Source organism: Bubalus bubalis, chromosome 7 (assembly GCF_019923935.1).
Source record: "Bubalus bubalis isolate 160015118507 breed Murrah chromosome 7, NDDB_SH_1, whole genome shotgun sequence".
Classification (NCBI taxonomy): Eukaryota; Metazoa; Chordata; class Mammalia; order Artiodactyla; family Bovidae; genus Bubalus; species Bubalus bubalis.
Genome location: NC_059163.1, coordinates 92,539,503 through 92,557,587, shown reverse-complemented (window position 1 = coordinate 92,557,587; position 18,085 = coordinate 92,539,503). Strand labels below are relative to the sequence as shown.

The following is an 18,085-nucleotide window of genomic DNA, read 5'->3' as shown; positions in this document are numbered from 1 at the left end:
CAGAATACCATGTATAAGAGTTTTAATCATTATACAGGAATATACAGTCAAAAGGCAAAGTAAAAAATGGTGAAATTATCACACACAAAGCACCCCAGAGGTAAAGGTTGGTTTGTGTCTTAACAGGCTGTAGTTATAAATTGGCATTTGTGTTTCAGTGGGAACTTGACGAAAGGGTACACTAGGTTTTGTAACCTCCCGGGAAGATGAGTGCAGTGTTTGACTATGCATTTCTGGGTCCAGGAATTGTAGCAGGAAAGATTTCTTGGCATGTATGTAAGCGGGCTGCTCAAAAATTATATGGAAAGCGGGTGTTGCATGTGAAGGGAACATTAAGCATTAAGCATTAACAGAAATAAAGCAACTCTGTCTGGAAACAGGGTTTAGGGAAAGGGAAAAAAGTGAGTCTCAAAGTGGGGCTGAAAAGGAAGGCAGAAGCCAGATTATGAAGGTCCTTTTAAGCCGTGTTACCTGGCAGAAGGACACACCAGCATCTAAGAAGCAGTCCAGAGAAAAAAGATAATTAGGGAAAGGTGATCTGACCAGATATTTGTTATTAAGGAAATAAAATTTATTTTGTTTACCTATAATGGCATTAGTTTTTTTTTTTTTAAAGATAGCGTCAAAGAGGCGTACTGAAATATTTACAAGTGAAATGATGCTTGGGATTGTTTCCAAAAAAAAAAAAACTCAGGGTAGAGGATAGTTGGAATAGCTTTCCCATGATGATCATGGCAACTGATGAGGTTTGCTATACTGTTCTCTCTGCTTTTAATACAAAATTTGAAAAAATTTCTATTATAAGGTGTTTTTGTTTTTGAGCAAAAATAAGCAATGGGCTTTTGGCCAATAGAAGCCATTCGAGGGCTTTATAGGAGCCAATAAAGCAGGAAATGGACTGGGAACAAAACCAGAGAGGGAGGGCGTGCTGCATGAAGTACTGGTTCACTCCTTTCCCAGTGAGTGTCTGTGGGGCTCCAGTTTTCCCTTCTGCGAGATTATTTATGTCTTCTTAGTAGCCTGTTCCTGATTGCCCACTTCCTCTTAATAGCAATACTTTCACTGTGTATCCAGCAGTCCAAAGTACTCGTAGTGCTCCATATACCTAGTACCCAACTCGGCTTTCTTTTTATTCTTTATTTTTATTTTATTTTTTAGCTGTGCAACACAGCATGTGGAATCTCATTTCCCCAACTAGGGATAGAACCTGTGCCCACTGCAGTGGAAGTGCGGAGTCTTAACCACTGAACCACCAGAGAAGTCCCAGCTTTTTTTTTTTTTTTAATTGTTATTAAAAACATTTTTTAAATGTATCTTTCTGGTAGATAAATTGAATCCATTAGAAATTTGTTGTGGCTATTGATGTGTTTGGACTCATTCATGCTTTCTATAAGGAAAGGTGTTTGTGAGCTGAGCTAAGCTCACACGAGTTTTAGAGATAAGAGTTAGGTAAGATAGATTCAGGATTAAAGTGGATGGGACGTGGGCTGACTGTCTGGGGAGCAGAAGAAGGAATTTGAAGCTGAGAGGATTGCTAAGGTTTTATTTCAGTTCAGTTCAGTCGCTCAGTCGTGTATGACTCTTTGTGACCCCATAGATCGCAGCACGCCAGGCCTCCCTGTCCATCACCAACTCCTGGAGTTCACCCAGACTCACGTCCATCGAGTCAGTGATGCCATCCAGCCATCTCATCCTCTGTTGTCCCCTTCTCCCCCTGCCCCCAATCCCTCCCAGCATCAGAGTCTTTTCCAATGAGTTAACTCTTTGCATGAGGTAGCCAAAGTACTGGAGTTTCAGCTTTAGCATCATTCCCTCCAAAGAACACCCAGGGCTGATCTCCTTCAGAATGGACTGGTTGGATCTCCTTGCAGTCCAAGGAACTCTCAAGAGTCTTCTCCAACACCGCACTTCAAAAGCATCAATCCTTCGGCACTCAGCCTTCTTCACAGTCCAACTCTCACATCCATACATGACCACTGGAAGAGCCATAGCCTTGACTAGACGAACCTTTGTTGGCAAAGTAATGTCTCTGCTTTTGAATATGCTATCTAGGTTGGTCATAACTTTTCTTCCAAGGAGTAAGTGTCTTTTAATTTCATGGCTGCAGTCACCATCTGCAGTGATTTTGGAACCCCCAAAAATAAAGTCTGACGCTGTTTCCACCATTTCCCCATCTATTTGCCATGAAGTGCTGGGACCAGATGCCATGATCTTTGTTTTCTGAATGTTGAGCTTTAAGACAACTTTTTCACTCTCCACTTTCACTTTCATCACTAAAAGAGGCTTTTGAGTTCCTCTTCACTTTCTGCCATAAGGGTGGTGTCATCTGCGTATCTGAGGTTATTGATATTTCTCCCAGCAATCTTGATTCCAGCTTGTGCTTCTTCCAGCCCAGCGTTTCTCATGATGTACTCTGCATAAAAGTTAAATAAGCAGGGTGACAATATATAGCCTTGGCGTACTTCTTTTCCTATTTGGAACCAGTCCACTTTAGTATTCTTGCCATGAAGAGTATGAAAGGTTTTGTTTACCCTGTAAATAACCCTCCTGCATGCGTGCTCAGTCGTGTCTGACTCTTTGTGACCCCATGGACTGTAGCCCGCCAGGCTCCTCCGTCCATGAGAATTCCCAGGCAAGAATACTGGAGTGGATTGCCATTTCCTTTTCCAGGGGAACCTTCCCAACTCAGAGATCAAACCCAGGGATCAGACCCAAGTCCCCTGCATTGCAGGTGGATTATTTACCTCTAAGCCACAGGGAAGGCCCTCTCACCCACAAATGAAATTCACTCATGTCCTTTGAAGATACCCCTCATCAGCCCATCATCCCTTTTGACATTCTTAAGATGTGCCTTACTTTAGAGTATAGAAACATATTAACTGGAATGTCATTTTTGCTCTTGTTCAGTATAAGCCTTGGAAACGGGCTCCCAGTCTTCTAATATCTTTATTATTGTATATTATGCTACAGGAGATGTTAGAAGAAAAAAAGACAAAACCAAAAAACCTTCAAAGTCAGAATATGAAAAACTTCTAGACTGTTACTTTGTTTTACTTCCCTCATAGCTCAATTGGTAAAGAATCTGCCTACAATGTGGGAGATCCTGGTTTGATTCCTGGGTTGGGAAGATCTGCTGGAAAAGGGATAGGCTACCCACCCCAGTATTCTTGGGCTTCTGTGGTAAAGAATCAGCTGGTTCAACTGGTAAAGAATCTGCCTGCAATGGGGGAGACCTAGGTTCAATCCCTGGTTTGAGAAGATCCCCTGGAGAAGAAAAAGGCTACCCACTCCAGTATTCTGGCCTGGAGAATTCCATGGACTGTATAGTCCATGGGGTCGCAAATATTTGGACATGACTGAGCGACTTTCACTTTCACTTTGATAGCATGTTTTTAAGACAGTTTCGAATGAGTAATCTTTATGTAGACTCATCAATGAAAATTGCATTTAATGGAAATAAGATTAAATATGGAATTACATCTTTTAGTTTCCGGATGCTAATTGAGCATTGAGTTTATAGCGTTTCCTGACTACTTTTTAGCATGAGGTTCGGGTTCAGAGAATGCTTTTAATCATCCTGTGTTTTTTCTAAACCTGCTTCACTCTGTAGAAAACATTGACCATAGTTCATTCCCAAGGATAGACCAGAGCTAAACGGAATAGAATGATTTTCTATTCGTTACTGATCTGTGGAGCTTGGCATTTAAAAAAGAAGACTTCTACATTAAAAAAAAAAATTGTTTTCAGTTTTCATCTGTGTACCCTAGATTTAAAGTTTGTAAGATATATATATGTCTTCCCTCATCTCCCACTTTATGTTCATTATTTGAATTTTCTTTTCACTTTTACTTCTATCTGATACACAGTTTGGGGCTTACTAAACTTCAAATGTATTTCAGGCTCTTCTCTAATTTATAAAATTTGTTTTTATTGCTTATTCGTCTTTTTAAGTGGCTTCTGGGTAGAAGGGTGGAGGGTAGGAGTTACTTAATCAAAAATCTCTTGAGGACACAGGAGCCAGCCTTCTGTTACCTTCCTGAGCACTTAGAGCCGAATTCCACACAGAACAGAAAGCCAGAAATAATTCTCTGTTCTGATTGGCCAACCATTCATCTGCCTCATCTAAGCTTTCAGCAGTGGGGACAACATTGACTACATATCTAACCCTCATGTATTGCTTATCTTGAGATTGGTCATCGTTTCATTAAATAAGTTTTTTAATATCTGTAGTTTCTCTCCTTATTTAAGGTAAAATATAATTTCTGCATCAAAACTCAAACTGAGTTCTGAATCCTTATTAGCTATGTGACAGCTTCAACTTTTCTGTTCCCACATAATATTTTTGTTTTTAATCTTCCTGTGTTTACAATCTTCCTGTGTTTACAATATTGCATCTTTAACCTTTCCTTCTTAAAAGCCTCATGTGGGTTAAACCTTTCTTTAAAGAGTGTACTGGGGTGATCAGTCATAAAAGTCCATTATGACCAAGAGAACTAGAATACTTTATACATATATACATAATTTTAATCTATCAGAAATGGCAAAGAACTCAAAGGCAAAAATCTACAATCGAGTATGTAGGGGAGCATCTTCAGTGGGATTCCTTTTTAGTTTCAAGAAGTTTTATTTGTACAGGTTTCTAGAAGCTGTTTACTGGGATCGAGTTTCAGCAAGTTGGAACATAAGTGTTCTTGATATTCATTTGACTTGATGGGTACTGATTTTTATTCCACATAATGAGTGTTCATTTAAAAATTTAAAATTGAATATTGCTTCATAAGCTTGGTGATCTTACTTTAAACATCCCTTTTATTTTATTTTTATTCATAGCACTTGAAATTTTTTTATTGTTGTTGTAGTAAACATTAGCAGAATTTAAACTCCGTGAAAGAAGTGACTTTTAAAAAACTGTTGTGTCCCTACAACAGCCCCTAATACAGAGTATATACTCACTAAATATTGTTGAATCAACAATTATCTTTGCTCTTAGGCAGTAAAATAAAAATATGCTGCTTATTTTTTCAACACAAAAAGGTAAAAAGTGAAGTAAATGTTGCATATAATATCACCTTTCTAGTAACTAGTTTATTTATGCATAGCACAATTTTCCCACACAGTAAAAAATTTTCTATATTTACCATTTTGTAACTTTCTTCACCTAACATTGTATTAGTGGGATGGTATTTTATTGTATGGGCTTCCCTGGTGGCTCAGTGGTAAAGAACCCACCTGCCAATGCAGGAGATGTGGTCGATCCCTGGTTTGGGAAGATCTCCTGGAGGAGGAAATGGCCCCATACTCCAGTATTCTTGCCTGGGAGATCCCATGGACAGAGGAGCCTGGTGGGCTACAGTCCATGGGGTTGCAAAGAATTGGATATGACTTAGCAAATGAACAGCAACAATTTTATTGTACAAGTAATTATAATGTAACTGGAATCCCAGGGATGGCGGAGCCTGGTGGGTTGCGGTCTATGGGATCGCACAGAGTCCGACACGACTGAAGCGACTTAGCAGCAGCAGCAGTCCCATCTTGATAGATAATGTGATTTGAGTTGTATAGGTTCAGAATCACTGATCTGCAATTTAAAAATCTAAACTTCTAAAAATAAAAAGGCGCTTTGGTCCTTCCTTCCCTCCTCCTCTTCATAACCCAAGTCACTGTCAATATATCCCTATGTCTCATTCCAAATCCTGAAAGATGATGCTGTGAAAGTGCTGCACTCAATATGCCAGCAAATTTGGAAAACTCAGCAGTGGCCACAGAACTAGAAAAGGTCAGTTTTCATTCCAGTCCCAAAGAAAGGCAATGCCAAAGAATGCTCAAACTACTGCACAATTGCACTAATCTTACACGCTGGTAAAGTAATGCTCAAAATTCTCCAAGCCAGGCTTCAGCAATATGTGAACTGTGAACTTCCTGATGTTCAAGCTGGTTTTAGAAAAGGCAGAGGAACCAGAGATCAAATTGCCAACATCCGCTGGATCATGGAAAAAGCAAGAGAGTTCCAGAAAGGCATCTATTTCTGCTTTATTGACTATGCCAAAGCCTTTGACTGTGTGGATCACAATAAACTGTGGAAAATTCTGAAAGAGATGGGAATACCAGACCACCTGATCTGCCTCTTGAGAAATTTGTATGCAGGTCAGGAAGCAACAGTTAGAACTGGACATGGAACAACAGACTGGTTCCAAATAGGAAAAGGAGTTCGTCAAGGCTGTATATTGTCACCCTGCTTATTTAACTTATATGCAGAGTACATCATGAGAAACGCTGGACTGGAAGAAACACAAGCTAGAATCAAGATTGCTGGGAGAAATATCAATAACCTCAGATATGCAGATGACACCACCCTTATGGCAGAAAGTGAAGAGGAACTCAAAAGCCTCTTTTAGTGATGAAAGTGAAAGTGGAGAGTGAAAAAGTTGGCTTAAAGCTCAACATTCAGAAAACAAAGATCATGGCATCTGGTCCCATCACTTCATGGGAAATAGATGGGGAAACAGTGGAAACAGTGTCAGACTTTATTTTTCTGGGCTCCAAAATCACTGCAGATGGTGACTGCAGCCATGAAATTAAAAGACGTTTACTCCTTGGAAGGAAAGTTATGACCAACCTAGATAGCATATTCAAAAGCAGAGACATTACTTTGCCAACAAAGGTTCGTCTAGTCAAGGCTATGGTTTTTCCTGTGTTCATGTATGGATGTGAGAGTTGGACTGTGAAGAAGGCTGAGCGCCGAAGAATTGATGCTTTTGAACTGTGGTGTTGGAGAAGACTCTTGAGAGTCCCTTGGACTGCAAGGAGATCCAACCAGTCCATTCTGAAGGAGATCAGCCCTGGGATTTCTTTGGAAGGAATGATGCTAAAGCTGAAACTCCAGTACTTTGGCCACCTCATGGGAAGAGTTGACTCATTGGAAAAGACTCTGATGCTGGGAGGGATTGGGGACAGGAGGAGAAGGGGAGGACAGAGGATGAGATGTCTGGATGGCATCACTGACTCGATGGACATGAGTCTGGGTGAACTCCAGGAGTTGGTGATGGACAGGAAGGCCTGGCATGCTGCGATTCATGGGGTCGCAAAGAGTCGGACACGACTGAGCGACTGATCTGATCTAATCTGATGTCTCATTCAGATATATTACTGTTTGAATATCTGGTGTTTTCCAGATCTATCAAGGTGATCGTGGTGAGCCATATGACCTAATATGTGCTGTATATATGTGCTAAATCACTCAGTTGTGTCCGGCTCTCTGCAGCCCCATGGACTATAGCCCACCAGGCTCCTCTGTCCATGGGATTCTCCAGTCAAGAATACTGGAGTGGGTTGCCATTCCCTTCTTCAGTGGATCTTCCTGACCTAGGGGTCAAACTCGGGTCTCTTGCATTGCAGGTAGATTCTTTATGTCTGAGTCACCGGAGAAGCCCACAACAAAGCCAAACTCCACCAAATAACAGGAAAAAGATATTCAACAGTGCTTAAATACACAGGCTTCCTAAAACATTTGTGGTGCACAAAATTTACCAATATTCACCCAGAGGGCTTGGAGATTTGCTAAATGACTGGCTGGTTTTCTTTTGTGAGAGAATGATTGACATCCATTATATGGAAATTTATAAAGCAGTCTTCACCCTTCTTGGGAATAAACCCTGCAGAAGATATCACACTTTAGTACAGTGACATCTGTTTTTGAAAGTTGAACACTAAGTAAAGACTAATTTAATTGCGTGTTTACTTCAGGTTAGGATTGTAACATCCAAAAATAGTTACTGGTTTACCAGGCTTTTTCTACAGCAGCAATACTGCAGACTTGTCCAAAATGCAAAATTCTAAACATATGCTGAAAAAAAATTTTTATTGGCTGTGCCAGGTTTTAGTTGCGGCATTTAAACTTTCAGTTGCAACATGTGGGACCTAGTTCCCTGACCACAAATCGAACCTGGATCCCCTGCATTGGGAGCACAGAGTCAGCCACTCGACCACCAGGGAAGTCCCTAAACATATGCTTTTTATTGCAGTTAATTGAGGCTGAGTGAAGACATGAAATAAAGATTTCAGTGGATAAATATTTCTGTGAAAATAACAGCAACAGCTATACATGGTTTCCAATACTTTTAGCTATTGGTATAAAATGACACATTGGTAATGAAAATATTTCTAAATGTGGACTATACACAGATGTAGGAAGGAAAAAAATCTCATACTCCTACCACTTGAACAACCGTTCTTAATGTTTTAGTGCTCTGACTTTTCTGTAGATGCATTTTTTGCATACTTGAAATTATACAAAACAAAATACCTTTTTAAAGAACAGAAGCACATTTTCCCTGTTAACTCTGTCAATACTCTTATAGTTAAAATCACCATTAGCATTTTCCTGATTATTTGTTGTTGTTCACTTGCTAAGTTGTGTCCAACTCTTTGCAACCCCATGAACTGAAGCACTCCAGGCTTCCTTCCTTCACTGTCTCCTGGAGTTTTCTCAAATTCATGTCCATTGAGTCAGTGATGCTATCTAACCAACAATGATTAATATGGAAAATTAGAAAATACAATCAAAATAAAAAAGTTAAAATCAACCATAAATTCATTAAGCAGTATTAATATATGGTACATTTTCTTCAGAGTTTTAAAAGTATATATGTAACATACATCTTTACATTGCTGAAATCATATTGTATTTTCCTCATCATTAAAATCTTAAACATAATATTTATAAACTGAGAATACAGTTGCATCTATTAATAGATATATGGGTAAATACTTTTGTCACAGAAAATTTGGAGAAAGTAGGCAAGAACCAGAGGAAAAGAAAATAATTGGTAAATCCCACAACCAACATTAACACCTTACCTTCTTTAGGGTGTATTTATTAACTTGTTTTTTTTTAAATGTCATGCATTTAAATTTTTATGAAAATAAAAATATGTTGCTGTTTTTTAAACAGAAAGTATAATGTATTTCAGTCATGTCTGACTTTGCAACCCCATGGACTGAGGATCAGTTTTTCCAGGCAAGAATACTGAAGTGGGTTACCATTACCTTCTCCAGGGGATCTTCCCGACCCAGGGATTGAACCCAGTCTCCCACACTGCAGACAGACTCTTTACTGTCTGAGCCACCAGGGAATCCCTAATGTATTTCTTGGATCCTTCAAAATGTCTGCTGTAGACATTTAGATTGCTTTAATGTTTAACCAAATATATTTTTGGATAATGTTTTTTTCTGTATTTAAAACTGTTCCAAAATAAATTCTCAGTAGTAGTTAATATGTCAAGAAGTGTAAGCATTTTTAAAACTCATGTGCTTAAAAAGAGAGATTTTCATAAAAATTGTACAATTTATGATCCTTATTGTATTTTTTATGCTTCTTTCTGATTATAGCTTAATTACATTTTAATAGGCTTTGTTTCAAGGTAACTTTCCAGTGTTCTTATCCATGGGTTACAATAGAGTAAAAGCTTGTGTATTTAATCTGTCAGTGAAACATTCTGTAGGAAGTTTCTGTTATTAGTAACTGGGAGACATTTAGTCACAGGAATTCTTTTCTTAGGATTTGTCAGAGCAGGTGTAGAAAATAAGGAAATGAACTCTGGCTATGAGATGGAGCCGCAGAATTTTATCTTCTACTTCTGTTTCCTTTCCTCACCATTCTTCATTCACTGCATGGATAAACCAGCAGAAATCATTCTCTGTTTCTCTTGTCTTTTTCCAAGTTCTTCTAGTGGCTTTTGAGGGTGTACTTCAGGGATTGGGTTCATCAAATCACCTGCCCTTACTGCAAAGATTGTGGAAACGAAAAGCCGATTTAATATGCAAAGAAAGAAAGATGAAAGCCAAGGCCCTACGTGAAAGCCTTGATTAAACAGATCATCATAATTAAAGGATTTTACATGTTACTTGTAGTGAATCTATCTATAATGAATAATATAGCCAGTTATAGATATAATATAGATCATGTAAATACATGCTAAATGACATATTTTTGTTTATTTACATATGATAACTAACCATTTGTGCTAAATAGAATATCTGATTGTTTCATATGCTGACTCAATTGTGGTTGTATTTATTACTGCTCGGGGCTTCCCAGGTGGCTCGGGCTTCCCTTGTGGCTTAGTTGGTAAAGAATCCGCCTGCAATGTGGGAGACCTGGGTTTGATCCCTGGGTTGGGAAAATCCCCTGGAAAAGGGACAGGCTACCCACTCCAGTATTCTGGCCTGGAGAATCCCATGGACTGTACAGTCCATGGGGTCTCAAAGAGTCAGACACGACTGAGCGACTTTCACTCACTCGCTCCCAGGTGGCTCAGATGGTAAAGAATCTGCCTGCAATGCAGAAGACCCAGGTTCAATCCCTGGGTTGGGAAGATTCCCTGGAGAAGAGCATGGCAACACCCTCCAGTATTGTTGCCTGGAGAATTCCATGGACAAAGGAGCCTGGCAGGCTACAGTCGGTGGGGTTGCAAAGAGTCAAACACAACTGATTGACTAACACTTTCACTTATCTTTCTTTACTATTGCTCAGAAAGAAATGTTTCAGTAAAGGTAGTCCCCATACTTTCAAAGTTATGTTTCTGTTTAACAGTGTCAACTCCCCCTTCACTCCCCATCCCTACCACACTTTTTTCTGTCCAAATCCTTGGAGCTCTCCTGGTTTTGCTGAGAAGGACTGATGCTCACTCACCTCCAGTGCCCCTCTGCACTCCCCAAGCTGTAAGTGCCCTTTTATGGGACATACTCTGGGCCCCTAGAAGCCATTTGAGTCAGCTCTGATACCTATACTTTTCTATTTTGTCTTTGTCTTTTCAGGGTTCCTTGTAAAAACTCTGACTCGTTTTCTTGTATCTTTCTTTCCAAACTCTTTTCTCTCTTTCTCTAAATACCTCCTGGAGGGACAGCTTGGGTATCTTAGAACAAAATTTCTCGTGTTATGGTATTTCTAAGAGAAATACAAAATAGAACTGTGTATTCTGTTCCGGATTTTTGTTTAAGGGAAACGGGCAGTTGGCTAAGGGTTAAGGGTTACTACAAAACCAATGGTATGTAGATAATCACTCAGATATGGTCTTTATCATCCCAACAGCCACCTACGCTTTGTCGTAGAGGGTTCAAGCTCCATACAGGGAACATTTAGTAGAACAGGCAAGAGAAGACACATTTGTTGATGAGACTTTGCAACTTTCCAACTTTTACCTCTGAACAGCCTCATTTTCCTTAGCAAACCATGTCTGTTGGCAGTTATTCTGAATATCCAACTATTTACTAATATTTCCTAAAATAATATTTAAGTGCTGTGATGTATAAACCAAATTTCTTTTTATTTTCTTCAAGTGAGTTTTTTTAATATGCAAACTTTCTGGTGAAAATTAAAGAAATAAACAGTTTGTGCCATCTCTTCTTTTCCTTAATTTATTAGGATAAGTAAAAATTCAGTAGATAAATGTTTTAGAGACCTATTTCAAATCCCAATTCTAACATTCACTGGCATTCCTCAAACTTGTTAAACGTGGCATTGTTAGACTCAGGATTTTCATCTTTTATGTTACTCTTGCCTTTTCTCCAAGGGTGCCATTCCTTGTGTTGGAGTTCTTTGCAGAAACCAAAGCCAAGGTTGGAAACATTGGTCAAATAAGTGCTTTTGAGCAAGAAATAATTTATTGAACTACAACATAGTAGTTTAAGTTCTGGAAGCCAAGTGTAGTGACCTTAATGGCCCTGGAGAAAGTATTCCTTTTTATAGCCTCATACCATTTGAAAGCAGTGGCTTATTCAGCCAGTCATGCAAAAGAACCTTTTTGTGGTTGGCATAAGAGAATGAGAAATGGAGGCTTTATACAGGCTTCTCTTGGCTCTTCCATGCCTGCTTTCCTCTCCTACTTTTTCCTTTCCTTATATGAAACTATGCTCTGCCTTGAGGACACCAGAGGGGCTACAGCACTGGACTTGAAGAGCTGTCTAGCCCTCCTGCTCTCCTTGCCCTCTGCCAAAGCCTGGAGAACACCACACCCCAACTGCAGCAAGCAGATGAGACCAACCTGCTGAGGGTGCAGACTCTAGAACCTCCCTTTTCCTTCATTTTTCAGTGTTTTAATTCTTGCTAACAGGAAGTGTTCCCCTTCGTCTCTGAGGCTGTTTTAAGCTATTTCTTGTTTTGTTGACACAGTGCACTAAGCAGAAATATAGTAACAAGGAACCCATTGTATTTTAAATGCATATTAAAATGTCTGATTCTAGACTTTAGACCTCTACAAGGAAATTATATTCAAGTGTACCTAGGTGCCCTTCCGACAGCAGCCCTGGGGATTGAGTAAGCTTCCTGTTCTTAGGCATTTGCCTCTGTTTACAACTATAAAATGTGCTAACCGCAGCCCCAGGTTAAATGTTTGTCCTGAAGTCTCCCCTTTGCCTCCACCCTAGAGCAGGATTTTTTAACTCCTTCCTATAGATTCCCGCTTAAAGATGACTTCACTCAAATCTCTGAGTGCTACGACTTTCTTCTAATGTATTCATAAACATCAAGCAAAGTTCCAAGATGTCAGTTTTTTGAAAACTCATTTTAAATAGCCTATTAATTTTTTGTGTGCAAACTTTTTGGAATTGTATAAATCAGACACCAAGTTTGGTCACGAAATGGTAAAGGGAGAAATCAAAAGGTAGATTTTAAAATAATCTGAAAGGCATGTAGTAAAGGAGCTTTATTAAAGGAAAGAGTTATGAAATTATTTTGAAGAAACTGTTCTTTTTTTCCTTCCCATGGTTTTCCTAGAGTAAGAGACTACACTTCCAAATCTAGAAAGTTTGTTGTTGTTTATGTTGATGAAATATGCTGTTGACTTTAACTGTGATCTATTTATTTATTTAGAATGAGATCTCTAATATGGTTTAGAAAATGTATGTTTTAGAGAGTATAAGGTTAAGCTGTTAGACCCAGCTTCTGCTTTGCTCCCAGACCAGCCACTGTTAGAAGAAAATGTAAGTTCCACTCTCTTTTGAAAATATTAAATGGAATGTGTTTTTTATGATTTTTAGAAACCTCTCACTTGAGTAGGTAATCTGTGCAGACTCCTACTACAGAGTAATAATTATTAAAACCTCCGGGAATCAGTTTCTAGGTGTGTAAATCTTTGGGGTATATACGGAAGCTAGAGATGAAGCAGCAGATAATTACCACTGTTGTTCAGTTAGGCTGTTAGCGTTAACCTTTCTGATACAGCCCCCAGGGCGTTTCTGCTAAGCTGGTGCTTTCGACTTTTGTTTGACCATTAAACAAGGAGCAGGTGGTACCAGTTAGCGCGGAATAATTCTCTGACCAAACACCTCTTGGACAGGGTTGCCCGGAAATTAATAGAATCACAGTTCAGGGTGTTAAAGGTAGAAATGTCTGTTTAAATTATCAGGAAGGTCTCTTGCTTGCTTGCTGCAGTAGATGTAAGCATTTTACCACAAATACCAGACTTCAACCCTCTTTACTTATTCCCCAGGGTCCTGGGTTTATCATGCGGGCTGTAAATACATAAAGGGGTGGGAAGCAGAAGTTTCCTGCCTTGTTCTTTCTTCTAAACCCTGCAAACACGCAGGCAAAGGAGGGAGAACCCACCTGGAAAGTCCACCCACCCTCACCCTCCAGAAATTCTCTGAACTCCTAGATGTATCAGGAATGGAGGCGGGGAAAGGGGCTTGGGGCAGACATCATCCAGTATTTGGGAAAAACATGTGTTCCCCCACTCTACCCCTTAACTCTGAGAACCTCTGATTTAGAGTATATCCCCAAGAAACATAAAGGATTATTTAAAATATTCCCTAGCTTTGGACCTTGTTTTATAGCCCTCTTCTATCTTCAGGGTCTCATCTGTCTGTCTGATTACTTATCTTATCTGTCCATCTACTTGCTCATTCCCCTATTTATGCATTTGTTCATTCATTTTCCTTGTTACTACATGTTCTACAATGTACCAGGGATTGTTAAAATTGTCTTTCTCTGGGACTCCACCTCTAAGATTCCTCTCCTGGAATTGGATCTAATCTTTAGAGTTCTCCAGCCATCAATAAAAATATGAACAAGAAATAGAAGACAAGATTGAAAACATCCTATGGAACACTTTGCAAAGCAGATTTTAGTGAAGGTATTTTATTCTATCAAACTGAGTGGCATCAGAAACAGTTACTGCTGGCTGAGTGCGGCACCGCCCTGTGGACAGACCCCAGATGATCACTTCTTGTGAAATACTCTTGAGTCCAAATTTATTGTTTTCAAATTTGCACAGCTAATATTTGCTCTGTGTCAATAAATATTCATTTCAACAAGTATTAAACTACCTCGCCAGTTAAAGTGACCAATTTTTTTTTAATAGTGAGAAAGAAATCAGACCCTCACTTTTCCCCCTTGAGGTCCAACTCATAGTAAATTTTGATGAATTCTGTTAGAAAACCCATCTGTTTTTTGTCACTTCATCTTATTTACTTACCAGTTTATTTTTGGAGCACAGTTTACACAAATTTTGTTAAACAGTTTGCATTTTATTGGAGGGTTCTTGATCCTATCTGTAGAAAACTTTAAAATGTATGTTATTTCAGTCACGGCTGAGGAAGTGCTCAGCTGGTAAATAACAACACTTTAAAGGGATAAGTGAGCCTGGAATCTATAATAACAGAACATGGGTTAGTCTTTGGTTTCTAAGTCTTTAGAAACTATGTGTCTTGATGGGCTATGGCTTTTTTGTTTTAAAGAGTAAAGCTTAATTGAGTTATGACTTTCATCCTATAAAATGTATGTGTTTTAAGTATATCGTTGAATGATTTTTAGTAAATTTACAGAATTGTGCAGCCACCGTCATGATCTAATTTTACAACATTTCCATCACCCTGAAAAGAAAACGGCAGCCTATTTGTAGTCTCTCTCCATTCCTACCAGCAACCACCACTGATAGGCTGAGTCTTCCTCTTACAACAACTAGTTATAGAACTAAAGTTGTCTAGTCTCTCTTAGTGTGGGATAGCAAATTAGTACCAGAAATCAAAATGTTTATTCTCTACCCAAGCATCACTCTCCCCGAGTTCATAATTACAGTCATCACAGTAGCTGCTTTTTTAATTCTTGTCTTTTAAATTAAGTCTTTTTTCCCAGTCCATCCTCAGAATAGTGTCACAAAGCTACCTTCCAGGCCTGCCCGTTTCCCTGATTTAAATCTGTCACTCTTATACAGACATGGGACCTGTAAGGGTCTGGCAAGGATGCCTTTCCATGTAACTTTTGTTGGGAGAGTATTTCACAAATATACATGATGATTTTTTTTTAATTAAATAGTGGGTCTTCTTTTCAGTTTTCAAGAACTTGTTAGTAAAAATATTTAGCAAATTTTATGGGCATTTCTGAAATAGAATGCCGTGACTCACCAGGCACCCTTGTTTCTGTAATCATACTAACAATGCCTATCCATTTTAGGCAGGAGGATTTTTACAAGTAAATTAAGCTCTAAGAATGTTAGTAAGGAAAAGCTGAGATGTCTTGGTCTCTGAAAAAACTTTTATAGGCGTAAAATTTCTTAGCTAAACTGGAATCCTGTTAACATAGCAATATATCTATATTATAAATTTAATATAGTGGTGTGTTTGTTACAGTACTTACAATTAAAAGGGAAATATGGGTAACAGGGAAATACTTCACAGGCTCCTCCCCTCTCCCCTCAAGAGAGGTGATTTATATATTAAATTTTTTTTCTAAGTTTATATTAATTTCTTCAAAATTATAAAGATTTTAAAATGCCTATATTTTCTGGAGACTTTCCTATGTGTTTATGCATCTCTCCTTTTTTTTAAAAAAAAGCTTGTAATTGATTGTCTCAATCTTTTTCACTGACTATATTGTTGACCTCTGTGACAGAACAGGGGCTCCTGAGATCGAATTCCTGGTTCAGATCTGAGCTCTGCCACTTCCTACCTGTCTGACCTTGAGCACTTCACATGACCTCAACTTCTTTTCTTTAAAATATTTCCTGGGATTTCCCTGGTGGTCCCGTGGTTGAGAAAACTACCTTGCAATGCAGGGTAGGTTTGGTAGGTTCGATCTCTGGTCGGGGAACTAAGATCCCACATGGCCCGGAGCAACTAAGCCCGTATGCTGCCTGTGCACTCTGGAGCCCACGTGCCACAACCCCTGAGCCTGCTTGCCATCACTAGAGAGTCCATGTGCCATGCTGAAAGATCCCGAGTCATGCAAGGAAGAACCGTGTGCCACAACTAAGACCCAACACAGCTAAATGAATAAATATTTAAAAATATTTCCTAATGTTGTTCTAAAGATTAATTATATAATACCCAAAGCACAGTACCCGACACATATTTGGGAACTATGATATTGTGTCCGTTTTATTCTACAGCTTGACTTTTTCATGGCTTTATGGTGACATTGGGGTTTTTTTTTTTCTATTTTAGATTTTATTGATTGATTGGTTGATTTCCATGCCAGGTCTCGGTTGCTGCACGGGCTACTCTCTAACTGTTGTGTTCAGGCTTCTCACTGTGGTGGCTTCTCGTGTGGAGCACAGGCTCTAGGGTGTGCAGGCTTCAGGAGTTGCCCGTGTGAGCTCAGGAGGTGCAGCTCCCAGGCTGCAGAGTACAAGCTCAGTAATTGTGGGGCAGGCCGTTAGTTGCTCTGCCGTATGTGGGGCCTTCCAGGATCAGGGATCGAACCTGTGTCTCCTATATCGGAAGGCAGCCTCTTTACGCTGAACCACCAGGAAAGCCCCTGGGTTTTCTTTTTTAAGGGCTGGTAGGTCGCTAAGAGTTGGAGACAACTGAGCGACTTCACTTTCACTTTTCACTTTCATGCATTGGAGAAGGAGATGGCAACCCACTCCGGTGTTCTTGCCTGGAGAATCTCAGGGACGGGGGAGCCTGGTGGGCTGCCGTCTACGGGGTCGCACAGAGTTGGACACGACTGAAGAGACTTAGCAGCAGCAACAAAGCTTTAGTAGTCTGTTAAGAAACTCATCAGCTCTTTTGTTTCCATTGATCATTCAACTCTGTTTCAAGACCTTGTTTTTCTTAAGCCTTTAAGCAACATCTAAATCTCTTTCATTCATAATTGTGATTTGCAGATGTTAGCAACACATTCTCTTTGGTCAGTGTTTAACCTCTATCTTCAACAGATTACATCTTTTTGAGCATTGAAACCCACATATAGACTTCAATCAGATCAGATCAGATCAGATCAGTCGCTCAGTCGTGTCCGACTCTTTGCGACCCCATGAATCACAGCACGCCTGGCCTCCCTGTCCATCACCAACTCCCGGAGTTCACCCAGACTCACGTCCATCGAGTCAGTGATGCCATCCAGCCATCTCAACCTCTGTCGTCCCCTTCTCCTCTTGCCCCCAATCCCTCTCAGCATCAGAGTCTTTTCCAATGAGTCAACTCTTTGCATGAGGTGACCAAAGCATTGGAGTTTCAGCTTTAGCATTGTTTCTTCCAAAGAAATCCCAGGGCTGATCTCCTTCATTCAGAATGGACTGGTTGGATCTCCTTGCAGTCCAAGGGACTCTCAAGAGTCTTCTCCAACACCACAGGTCAAAAGCATCAATTCTTAGGTGCTCAGCCTTCTTCACAGTCCAACTCTCACATCCATACGTGACCACAGGAAAAACCATAGCCTTGACTAGATGAACCTTTGTTGGCAAAGTAATGTCTCTGCTTTTGAATATGCTATCTAGGTTGGTCATAACTTTCCTTCCAAGGAGTAAGCGTCTTTTAATTTCATGGCTGCAGTCACCATCTGCAGTGATTTTGGAGCCCCCCAAAATAAAGGCATCCTCTGTTTCCACTCTTTCCCCATCTATTTCCCATGAATTGGTGGGACCGGATGCCATGATCTTTGTTTTCTGAATGTTGAGCTTTAAGCCAACTTTTTCACTCTCCACTTTCACTTTCATCAAGAGGCTTTTGAGTTCTTCACTTTCTGCCATAAGGGTGGTGTCATCTGCATATCTGAGGTTATTGATATTTCTCCCTGCAATCTTTATTCCAGCTTGTGTTTCTTCCAGTCCAGTGTTTCTCATGATGTACTCTGCATATAAGTTAAATA

The 18,085-nt window shown here is 39.7% G+C and overlaps 1 protein-coding gene and 1 non-coding gene across 5 annotated transcripts in view; both read left to right on the top strand.

Moving 5' to 3' along the window:
• SGMS2 (sphingomyelin synthase 2) overlaps positions 1–18,085 on the top strand; it is a 96,512-nt gene that overhangs the window by 51,290 nt on the left and 27,137 nt on the right. The window lies entirely within an intron of this gene.
• Positions 10,302–10,373, top strand: TRNAC-GCA. The gene has a single exon. It is a non-coding gene; the product is annotated as a tRNA-Cys (tRNA).